At 42.3% G+C, this 12345-nt stretch overlaps 1 protein-coding gene and 1 pseudogene across 1 annotated transcript in view; one reads left to right on the plus strand and one right to left on the minus strand.

Annotated features, from left to right (window-relative positions):
• Positions 1 to 12345, minus strand: part of MUC21 (mucin 21, cell surface associated) — a 39142-nt gene that overhangs the window by 8459 nt on the left and 18338 nt on the right. The window lies entirely within an intron of this gene.
• On the plus strand, positions 4501 to 10034 carry LOC116589420 (annotated as a pseudogene).

Here is a 12345-nt window from a genome sequence, read left to right on the forward strand (position 1 = left end):
AGTCTTTTTTTTTTTTTTCCAAATATTTTATTTATTTATTTGACAGACAGAGATCACAAGTAGGCAGAGAGAGAGAAAGGGAAGCAGGCTCCCTGCTGAGCAGAGAGCCCGATGCGGGACTCCATCCCAGGACCCAGGGATCATGACCTGAGCCGAAAGCAGAGGCTTTAACCCACTGAACCACCCAGGCGCTCCTGAACTTAGTCTTTAATTCTAGCATTCCTTACTTTTCCACCAACTCATTGATTCATTTAAGGAGATATTTTTAAAAGTCATCTATAGTCATTCATTCCCATTCAAGTACTGCCTAGAAGTTGACAGCATTGTGTATTTTAAGTCAGATGTTTCCTTTTAGAGACAATGGATGTCCTAGTTATTAACGCTGATTTAATCAATAAAGTTCACATATAATCAAACAAAAAAGACACTTTAGTAAACTGTTTTAAGTTTTTCAGGGTATATTAAGTCATGCACCTAGAGCATCACAGAGCCAGAAATTTAAGTTCTCACTGAATTGTTTTGAGAAAAAAATGATGGTGTGTTTAAAAGGACTAGCACAGTATTTGACACATAGTAAGCATTCAATTATAAAGGCCAAAGGAAAAACAAAAAGAAAAACATAAAAACATCTGTATATAGTAGCCAGTATATTTTATAATTTCAAGTTGTAGCACATCCCAATAATTTTCTCCTTCTTGTCACATGGCTTTTGGAAGAGACAAAGAAGTAGGAAAGAAGAATCTTCCCAAAGATGCAGGAGGCCTGGAAAACAATGAGTGGCTCTGAGATTTCCTGTCTATCTAGTTTGTATGATTTGAAGCTACAAACCTAGACAGATATTAACTACACTTAATGTGGTGATTATTTCCCAATGGATATGAATACTGAAACATTACATTGTATACCTGAAATTACTATCATATTATATGTCAATTTTACCTCTAAAAAGGAAGGAAGGAAGGGAAGAAGGGAGAAAGAGAGGAGGGATATAAATCACTGATCAGTGAAGATCAGGCTGCCAGCTGGCACTTGTAGAATGCCTGCTGTGTACCTCTCACCAGTCAACTCCATAGTCAGGATTTCTGTCTTTCTCTCTCTCATGGTCTTTACATCATGCTATGCAAGAAAGTAAAAACAAGACTGAGAAAATAACAGTCTACACTGCCATTCCTCAGGGTAGGATGACATTGGTAAAGCCAGTTGCAAGGCTCCCAGGAAATATTTCCCCCAAAGACATATACAGTTATAAACCCTCATAACAGCCCCCTCTTTCAGTGACTTGCTCATGCAGTGATTTTGTCAATGAAAAATGTGGTTCTCTAAATTCATAGACTATCACAAGTCCTGTTTGAAATTATATTCTTAAGAAGCAAATATCCTATTCTTGTCTGGAGAATCTAAGTTACTTTAACACAGAGAAGCCACTTAAGTTTCCAACCCAGGGGCAGATAAGAGTTTCTGAGTACAATAGACCCTTGAACAACACGAGTTCAAACTCTGCCGGTCCACTTATACACAATATTTTCAATAAATGTGGTATAATACTGTAAATGTATTTTCTCTTCCTTATAATTTTCTTTCTTTTTTAGAATTTTCTTTTTTAAAAGATTTTTTTTAAAATTTTTAATTAAATTAATTTATTTATTTTCAGAAAAACAGTATTCATTATTTTTTCACCACACCCAGTGCTCCATGCAATCTGTGCCCTCTATAATACCGACCACCTGTTACCCCAACCTCCCACCTCCCCACCACTTCAAACCCCTCAGTTGTTTTTCAGAGTCCCTAGTCTCTCATGATTCACCACCCCTTCCAATTTAGATTTTTTAAAAATTTTATTTGAGAGAGAGCATGAGCAAAAGAGGGGCAGAGTACAAGCAGGGCAAGGGGTAAGGGAAAGCAGGGTGCAATCCCAGGACCCAGGGATCATGACCTGAGCCAAAGGCAGACCAACTGAGCCACCCTGGTGCCCCTAGAATTTTCTTAATAACATTTTCTTTTCTCTAGCTTACTTTATTGGAAAAATACAGTATAATACACATAACATAAAATATGTGTTAATCAATTGTTTATGTTTTAGTAAGGCTTCTAGTCAACAGTAGGCTATTAGTATTTAAGCTTTTGGGGAGACAAATTACACAGATTTTTGACTGTGAGGGATGTCAGTGCCCCTAATCCCCACGTTGTTCAAGGGTCAACTATACAGCATTCCCCATCTATTATAACTTTGTTGTCTCCAAGGAAACTGAGTCCACTTCACATTCTGGAGCTACTGTTGACCCCTGTACTCATCCTGCTTTGTTGCGTGCTTAATAACACTCCTCTGCATTTAGCTTTTTACTCTGCTCCTTCTGACAATTCCACACTCCCCCAACACTATGATGACTCTTCCTTAGTTTGGTACAAAGCTCCTTAGTCCTTCTAGTGTATAGTCTCTCTTGTTGCAATGAGTTGATAAAAGTGATTTGTGAGCCTAAAAGTATGCTCCTGATGCTCTTTTGTTGACTTGGCTAGGATGTATGTGACTCTCCACACACTGCTCTCTTGTTCTGAACATGCTCGCAGTCCTATTCTCATTATTCTATTCCCACTCATGACCCATCATTTAAGTAGTTCTTCCATCTCTACTCAAAGTAACTTACCAGGCAAAAACTCAGTCCCACTAACACCAATACCCACCACAACTGCAGACAGAGAGATGAGGACAATGTCCCAGAGCTGCAGCTTAGCCGCATGTTGACATTAGGCTCATGTTAACTGTGTTCGTGTCTGTGGTAACTGAGCCTATTTTATGTGAGGTGGTACTGCTTCCAGGAGTGGTGGTTGGCTCCTGGGTAGATCTCATCCCAGTGTTCCTGGTATTTGGAACAGAGCTGGTAGATGGTGCTCCAATAGTGGATGTGTCCAGGACAGAGGTATTTGTGGCCATCTTAAGGACACTATTCCTGTTATCTGGAGGTGTGGAATCTATTGCTGATGTCATGGTGACAGAGATGGGAGTAGCTGGTCTGGTTCCAGTGGTTCTGGTGCCTAGGAAACAGATCACATGATATGAAGCATTTGTAGTGACAGTATGTGAAAAAGAGCAGGTGTACTTAGAGCAGAGGGATTAATCTAACATTCTAATGGTGGTGGTGGTTTGAGAAAAGCTGTTGTGGTGGGAGGAGATATGGTGGAAAGGGATTCACCTGAAATCATGAGGGACTTAGAGGAAAAATGAGTGTCCTAGAGACAAGTGTCCATTGGTGGTGCTGGTGATGGTCCAGGCTAAGATTGAAGAAATGGGACTGAGATGGTGCAGGAGAAGATTTATTCAATTTTAAAAGTGATCACACAAATAGAGAGAGTGTGCTGGATAAAAGAAATAGGGTCTGATATGTTTGTGATGTACTCAATGGGCACAAGGACATTGCTAGAGGAAGGGATGATGGGATCAGATTTACTCAGGGGTGAGGCAGTGGCCATGGCTGGGAGCAAAAGTGACATAAGCTAATACAATCATCGTGATCAACAAAGGCGAGGTGAGTGTGTTTGGAGCATATGTGGATGAACCTAACCTTAAGGAGGAGGCTGACCCTAGGGAAGGAGAGGCTGGACTCAGAACAAGGTAGGAGGACCATAGAGCAGGTGGCATCAGCAGCAAGTGTTGTGCTCATACTGCAGTGGTTACACTGATGCAAGAATTGTGTCAGTCACTGGAACACACTGGTGGCTCAGGACAAAGTGGGTAGAGTCACATCCAACATGAGTGCTGATGGCAAGTGCAGAGGTAGTTTTATTCAGAGCAAGTGCCAGAGATGAAAAAATCATTGTTTGGTCTTAAGCAAACTTGGAGCAAGGGTTGGTAAAGGTCATCAGATGGTAAATTTTTAAGCTATTTGGGTCACAAAATCTCTGTCACAAGTATGCAAATTAGCTGGAAAGCAGCTACAGACCTAAAGGAGTACGTGTGGCTGTGTTCCAATAATACCTCATTTGGGAAAACAGATAACAGGCCAGATTTGGCCCATGAAGTATATCTTGCAGTCCCTGGACCAGGGCTCAATATATTAAAGATGGGATGGCAGTGTCACAGGTCGTGGATGGAACAGAGTTGATTGTGCTTGGCACAGAAATAAAAATGACAGAATCTGACAAATTAGGGTGTTTGTCACAGAGTTTAGGTTTGTTCCCTCTAGGTGGAAGTGATGGAATATAATTAAACCATGTGTGGCAGGGGGATACTTGTAAAGAAGTGTTTCTGATTGGGTTGCAAATGACAGACACTGAATAAAAGAAAGTGAGACCAGAGTAGAAAATAAATAGGATTCAGTAAGAGAGAACAGAAGTATATCTAACAAGAGTGATGGCTTGACTAGAATCTAGAGTAGAAATGACAGAAACAAACAGAAAGGTGACAGTTAACATTGGAGGTGAACACGTGTGCTTAAAGAAGACATGGCGGTCAGTACCTGATACAACTCTGTTGGTGATGGACTGAGTAGAAAAGTCAATGCCTTAATGGGCACCAAGGTGGCAGAAGAAACATTAAAAGGTCCAGAGACCCTGGTGGAGACTGTGGGGACCCCAGAGGTGGGTGATGAGGCAACAGTGAAATATGTGGTGACCTCTGAGGCTGTGGTGGGTCCAGAAGGTGAGGTGGAAGCTTTGGTGTCCCTAGAACCTGTGGAAGTAAATATGGTGGGTCCAGATGCTGTAAAGGAAACTATGGTGCCCTTAGAAGATGTGGTTGAGACAGTCAGGGTCTCTGCAGAAGTTGGAATTATTGTGGTCACAGATTCTCCAAGTGTCACAAAGATTTTAGTAGATTCTGTCATTGCCTCAGAGACTATGGTCAAAGCTACAGTGCTGTCAGAGAGACCAGTCGAGGTCTTAGTGGTCTCAGCAGTGGTGGTAGATGCCATGGTAGTCTAAAAATTGTTTTCTTAGAGACTTTGGTGGGTCCTCATGTAATTGTGGAGGCCATGGTGGTCTCAGAGACCTTGGTAGAGGCCCCAGAGGCCTCAAAGTCTGAGATAGAGGCTATCATTGGCACAGATGCTGGATCTGAGGGCCTCAGAAGTTGTTTCAGAGACTAGGATGGTTGAAGAACTTACAGTTATTTCAGAGGCTATGCTGAAGGCTATGGTTAAAATAGACCTTGTGATGGAGGATATCATTATCTCAGAAGCTGTGCTGGGTGGCTGCGGTGATGAGTATGGTGGGTACAGATGTTATGGAAGAACCTAGAATGATCTCAAAAGCCCCAGTGGAGACAACAGTTATCTCAGCAGTGATGGTGGAGACCATGGTGGTCTCAGAGGCTGTTGTGTTCTTAGAGCCTGTGATAGAAGCAAGGATGAGATGTGAGGAGCAGAGATATTATTGTGGAAGATGTGGTGGTCTCAGAGACCATGCTGAAGGCCACAGTGGACTCAGTGGCTGTAGTAGAGACTGTCATAGGTGGAGATGCTGTGGTGGAGAATCTGGTGGAATTAGAGGGTGGGAGGGATCATGGTGGAGTTAGAATCTTTGGTGGTCTCAGAGGCTGTGGTGGCTTCAGAGGCTATGGTGAAGAATGTGGTGGGCACAGATGCTATGGTGGCTTTAGCAGGTCTTTCAGCAGTTGTGGAAGGCGCAGACTCTACAGCTGTGACAGAGGCTTTAGTAGAAAACCTGAGGTTTAGCAGAAATTCTGAGGCTGTGGTAGCAGCCAGAGTGCTCTCTGAAACTTCAGTAGAAGCAAAGTGTTCTCAGCATTGGTGGTCAAGGCCATGATGGTATTATTAGAGGCTCTTGTGATCTTAGAGCTTATTTGGGGGATGGTCATGGACCCAGGCATTATTATGGAAGATATGGAATGGTGGTCTCGGAGACTACGATGAAGAGCACAGTGGATTCAGAAACTGGGGTCTCAGAGACAGTGTTGGAGAAAGTGGTTGACACAGAGATTGTAGTGGCAGGTGTGATGATCTCAGGGGCTGTAGTAGAAGCTATGGTGGTGTCCAATCTTATGGAGATTTCAGAAGCAGAGAAGGAGGCCACTGTAGGCACAGATATTAATGTGGATGGCATGGTAATCTCAGAGCCTTTAGTGGACACAGATTCTTTTTTTTGGTTATAAATATATTTTAAAATTTCTTTTCAGCATAACAGTATTCATTGTTTTTGCACCACATCCAGTGCTCCATGCAATACGTGCCCTCCCTAATACCCACCACCTGGTTCCCCCAACCTCCCACCCCGCACCCCTTCAAAACCCTCAGGTTGTTTTTCAGAGTCCATGGTCTCTCATGGTTCACCTCCCCTTCCAATTTCCCTCAACTCCCTTCTCCTCTCCATCTCCCCATGTCCTCCATGTTATTTGCTATGCTCCACAAATAAGTGAAACCATATGAAAATTGACTCTCTCTGCTTGACAGTGGACACAGATTCTGCAGTGGTATTTGAAGCTGCAGTGAAATCTATGGTGACCCTAGGATCTATGACCTGTGACCTCTGATTTCAGAGGTCAAAATGAAGACTATGGTGGGTATAAATGTCATCATGAAGGAAGTGGTGCTCTCAGAGGCTGTGATGGACACAGGTGTTGGGGTGGTCTCGGCAGTTATTGGGGGTGACTGAGGAGGGCACAGACTTAGCAATTGTCACAATGGCTTTAGTAGAAACTGTAGTGGTACAAGAGGCTGTGTTAGAGGTCATGGTAGGTACAGATGCTGCAGTGGAGGGTGTGGTGGTCTCAGAGGCTGTGGTGATGATTGTAGTGGTCTCAGAAGCTGTAAAGAGACCGAGATGGTCTGAGTTGCTCTCGGGCCTATGGAGGAGTCCATTGTGGAGACACAGTCTGTGGTAGCCCCCGAGGCTGTGGTGGCTCAGTAGTGCTCCCAGAAGCTGTGAGCAAGGACATGGAGGGCTCAAAGTCTGTGGTGGGCCCAGGAGCTATAGTCCTCCCTAAAGTACATTAATTTTTACCCAGGAATAACACTCTCTTTTGCACTTCTTTTAAAGATTTTTTTTTTTTAAGTAATCTCTATGCCATTGTGGGGCTCGAACTCACAACCCTGAGATCAAGAGTCACATACTTGGGGCACCTGGGTGGCTTAGTTGGTTAAGCATCTGACTTCAGGTAATGATCCCAGGGTCCTGAGATTGAACCCTGTATGGGCTCCTCATTCAGCAGGGAGTCTGCTTCTTTCTCTCCTTCTGCCCCTCCCCCTGCTCGTGCTCTCTCCCATATAAATAAATAAAATATTTTTTAAAAGTTGCACACTTCACTGACTGCTGTACTGAGTAAGCCAACCAGGCACCTCCACTTGTGCACTTTTTATATTTTATTAGGAGCCTTGCACATATCTGTCATTCTTGTTTCTGTTGAGACAGCAGAACTATGGTACCCAGACTGTAGTTAACCCTTCATGTGGACGCATGTGCCTTATAGGATGCAGCTCTGGTAGTTCTCTCCTCTTCCTTTTTTTTTCCTTTTTATGTGGATTGTCGGAGGCAGGCCCCTGGCCAGGGCGGCCTCCGCCATTAAAAGATGGCGCCTGGCTAGTTGCCAGGTTAGGATTGCCTTGTGAGACTAAGCGGAATGCCCAAAGAGGAAGTAAACAGCATTGGTTGCTAGCTAAGTTGTTCGTTTAGGTGCACAGCCTGATTCGCTCCCTCCTGTACCCTGCTCGCTGATTGGTCATGTAAGCATATATAAGTGTGTAGACTTGCGGAAATAAAGAGAGAGAAGATGCATCCGAACCAGGGTTCTTGTCGTCCTTGCGGGGCGAGGGCGATAGTGGATGCCATGGGTATGACTGCTGACTCAACTGTGCTGTTGAATGAATGAATCATTTGGGCAATCACTTCTGTGTTTTCTTCTTTCCTCAAGAATTTTACTAATCAGGGTCCTCAGTTTTGGGGGTGGTTTGTAGGGGTTTTTTGTCACTCTATTTGCCTAGGTGAATTTTTCTATTTAACACATGCTAAGGAAGCAACACAAATAGAAACTGCATATCCTCTCTAACACTAAGGATTGTTGGAGCTCAGATGACAGAGAAATATTGTTGTCTGAAAACACAGAGTTCATGTGGACAGATCTCCCCAGCAGCATTCCCTTAGCTAGATGGAAATAAGGAGGAGATCACACCAAAATAAAAGGGCACTTGAGCAGAGACACTCAAGTGCAAATCCCCCCTTCACTTTTTGGGCCTTGCAGCATACTGTCCCTGCCTGAGGAGAGCCTATGTGTTTTTATCATGGAATGAAGGCGATCAGGTTGTGAATTTTGGATGAGGCCACATGTTGCAGGCTTTCTTTAAGCAATCAAGGTCAGAACTGATGTGTTAGGCAGTTAGTAAAAGTTCTCTCAGTAAAGAGACACAGGGAAATGGTAGGGGAAGATCCTTGGGATGATGTCTTTCTTTCCTTTATTTAGTTTTTAGTATAAAGTGCTAGATCAAGTAGTAGTAGTGAGAATGGAAGTAGAGAAGAATCTAGGAGACTGATCTAAGTTCTCTCTGACAGGCATTTTCTGTGTTCTGTACTTCTCATTCGTTCTTACAAAAACATTCTTTAAGAAGCTTCTATAAGGGGGTGCCTGGGTGGCTCAGTGGGTTAAAGCCTCTGCCTTTGGCTCAGGTCATGATCCCAGGGTCCTGGGATTGAGCCCCGAATCAGGCTCTCTACTCAGCAGGGAGCCTGCTTTCTCCTCTCTCTCTCTGCCTGCCTCTCTGCCTACTTGTAATCTCTGTCTGTCAAATAAATAAATAAAATCTTTTTCTAAAAAAAGAAGCTTCTATAAGGTATGTGGTATTCCAGATATGGTACAGAGTGGTAAAATACAGGTATGAAGCTTATATTCAAGTAAGGAAGAAAGACAATGAGTACGTAAATATAACCTCAGAAACAAACAAACAAAAATCTATGAATCACTCTTTCAGGGCCCAAAGGGCCTTTGTCTTGCCCTTCATGTGAAGGACAGACTGTGGAAGCATGGCTCAAAAGAGAAAAGAACATCTTATCAAATCATAGACACACCTGAAAACTGTTTGTTTTTTTTTAAAGATTTTATTTATTTGACAGACAGAGATCACAAGTAGGCAGAGGGGCAGGTAGAGAGAGAGGAAGGGAAGCAGACTGCCTGCTGAGCAGAGAGCCCGATGCAGGGCTCGATCCCAGGACCCTGGGATTATAACCTGAGCTGAAGACAGAGGCTTTAACCCACTGAGCCACCCAGGTGCCCCTGTTTGTTTGTTTTAATGGAAGCCAGATTATGACAGTGCCACTTCTGAGTATAGAAAAACAAGGCTTCTGAGCAATGGGCATAATGTTTAAGGACATGCAGAAACTACCAACTGATGGGGGCACCTGGGTTGCTCAGTTGGTTAAATGTCCAACTCTTGGCTTCAGCTGAAGCCATGATCTCATGGGTCATGAAAGCAAGCCCTATGTTGGTCTCCTTGTTCAGTGAGGAGTCTGCTTGAATATTTTCTCCTCTACCCTCCCCCCACTCAAGAGAACAGCACTCCCAACACAGCAGTTGGAGGCACTGGGACACAGCAGGCACTGAAACTAGCTGGAAAGCTCATGGAAAATGTAGATCTGGAAAAGACTGCACAATTCTATTAACAGCCAACATGTTTGAAAATGAGAACCACTTGAAAATGAGGCAGTTGAATGCTTAGAGAATGCCTTAGGGAAAGCCTCTAGACTACCAGCACAAGAACTGATCAGGCAAGACTCTATTCAGAAAGAAAAAGCATTTATAAGTACATTAAGATTTATTCAACTCATTATAAGAAAACAGTTGTTCAAGTCTTAGTTCACCTATTCAGAAATGACTACATGGCTACAGGAAGCTACCTCAGGGAGAGGTCTAGCACACCAGAGGCCCATGGAGGTTACAGCTGTGCTGCCCTAAAGCAGCTTCTGGAAGGGTTTGACCAGCAAGACCAAGCAGTATCCTCAGCGGTCTGCCCCTATGTTTCAAGTACCTGGACAGCAATGATGCAAACCAGGGCCTTAGTGTGGTGATTCCAGGCGGGGAATCAGGTAGAAGGCACTAGCAATGGTTGTGCAATGATGCACATGTAATTAATGCCACTGAATTGTACACTTAAAAATGGTTAAAATGGTAAATTTTATGTTCTGCATATTTTACCACAATAAAATTTTTGAGGGAAAAAAAAAGGGAGGAGGAAGAGGAAATCAATGACCACACCACAGGCTAAGCCTGATGTGGACCCACCATAGAGCGGATGAAGAGGAAGGGGCATATTCAGAAAACTCTGCTAGTATTCTACTTTGCAAAAAAGAAAAGCAAAAATTCTGATATGCCATTTCATGGACTTGGAGCATGTTGAAGAACATTCCATACTTGACTGCAGCTGTGGCTGGCAATGCTAATAAAGACTGTGATTTTTAGTTGTCAATGTCCCAAATCACCAGTCTGCACCCGTTACCTTTGAAACCTCTTTTCTTACAATAAGCGCTTTCTGGAGACACAGCAGGAGTTAACAGCAAATGTGCTATCATGTCTTAATGCAGTTAATTTTAAAATTTGCAAGTCAAATGCTAGATAAATTATGTTCTGAGAAACTAGTGTTATAGGCGTGAATTATTCTCTCTTAGGCTTGTGTAATTTGCTGTTAGAGAATTTTTCATGTTATTTAATAATTGCTGCTAAAGTTAAGTTAACTGATAAGATCAGAATTTTAAAAATTTGCTTTGTTTTGAAAAGGATAGTCATTCTACATGATATTGGATACATAAAAATTATTAAATCTTTTCAGAGGCAAAATTGGGACAAGAAGCTATTTTGAATCTTGCAATATTATTTAGCCCAATAAAAGATGTATTTGAGGTCTTTTGTTAAGAATCTATGAATAGCAATGTAACATGAATGTGATATTTAATTCTGTAGGTGGAAATACCAGGAGAAAAAACTAAAAGTTGGGAGTTGTTGCCTCCGAACAGCAAGTATCAGATGTGAAAAGGAGGGGTGCAACAGAGATGCTTATTTTTTTGTCATGAGCCTGTAGGACTGTTGGAATTTTAAAACTATTTATATGAGTTACTCTGATAAATGCTGCAAAGGAAATATATACTCAGTGAGTAGAAGATGAGAAAATGGAGATAGCAATTATAGGGAATTATTTCAAAAAAACTTGGCAATAATAGAGGGCAAAGCTAGGAAAGATACAGGCTTGTTAAGATGGATGCTGGAAGAGCAGAGCTTTCCAAATGGCCCCTGGGATCTTGCTAAAATGACTGGGAGTTTGTTAAAATCCAGATCCCAGCCTCTACCCCAAACTTACTGACACAGGAACCCCAAGGGACAAGGGACAAAATCTGCATTGTAGAAATAATCTTATATGTATACAATGAAATATTTTTCAGCCATAATAAAAAAGGCTATCCTGCCATTTGTGACAACATGTGAACCTTGAAGGCATTATGTTAAGTGCAGTAAGTCAAACAGAGAAAGGCAAATACTGTTATGATCTCGCTTATATGTAGAAGCCATAACAAAACAGCTTTGGATACAGAGAACAGATTGGTGGTTACCAGAGGCAGGGGGTGGGTTGGGCAAAATGAGTAAAAGGAATCACAAGGTACAACTTCCAGTTATAATCCTGGGGATGTAATGTACAGCATGGTGACCATAGTTAATAATACTGTGTCATATATTGCAAAGTTGCAAATAGTGTAGGTCTTAAAAGTCCTCACCACATACATGCAAAAATTGTAATTATACTTGATGATTATTATACATGTAATTATACATGGATGTAACTAGACTTACTGTGGTGATCAGGTCTCAATACATACAAATATCTAATCATTTTGTTTTACACCTGAAACTAATATAATGTTGTATATCAATTGTACCTCAATAAAAAATAAATAATTGTTAATAAGCAGATAAATAGAAAAATAGAATCTCTTCCATGTGATTCTTGTGCACACTGTTTCTAGAGCTTGTTTGGATGTTGATGGGAAGGAGAAGGAGAAGTAGACAGTGTGTGGGTTGGGGAGAGAAACCTACTGAAAGGCAGAAAGTGTGGATGGGAACCAGAGCCCAGGTTAGAGGGAAAGAGTAAAGGTAAAGGGGGAGCAGAGAGGGAGAGAATGGGTGGAGATGAGGGAAACTATAGAGGTCTGATGGTGGGAAGTTGAGGCAGTGCCTGCTAGCATTTTTGCACACTACCAACTCTTTTGTATGTGTTATTCCTTGTGTGACATCTGCCTTTCCCAGTGGACTCTGAGATCCTTAAAGGCAGGATGTGTTGCTGCTTTGTTCACTGATTTATCTTCAGATCTAACATGGAGGAAATGTTCCAAAAATGTTTGCTGGACAAATACATGCGTGTTGTG

This window comes from Mustela erminea, chromosome 4 (genome assembly GCF_009829155.1).
Source record: "Mustela erminea isolate mMusErm1 chromosome 4, mMusErm1.Pri, whole genome shotgun sequence".
Taxonomy (NCBI): domain Eukaryota; kingdom Metazoa; phylum Chordata; class Mammalia; order Carnivora; family Mustelidae; genus Mustela; species Mustela erminea.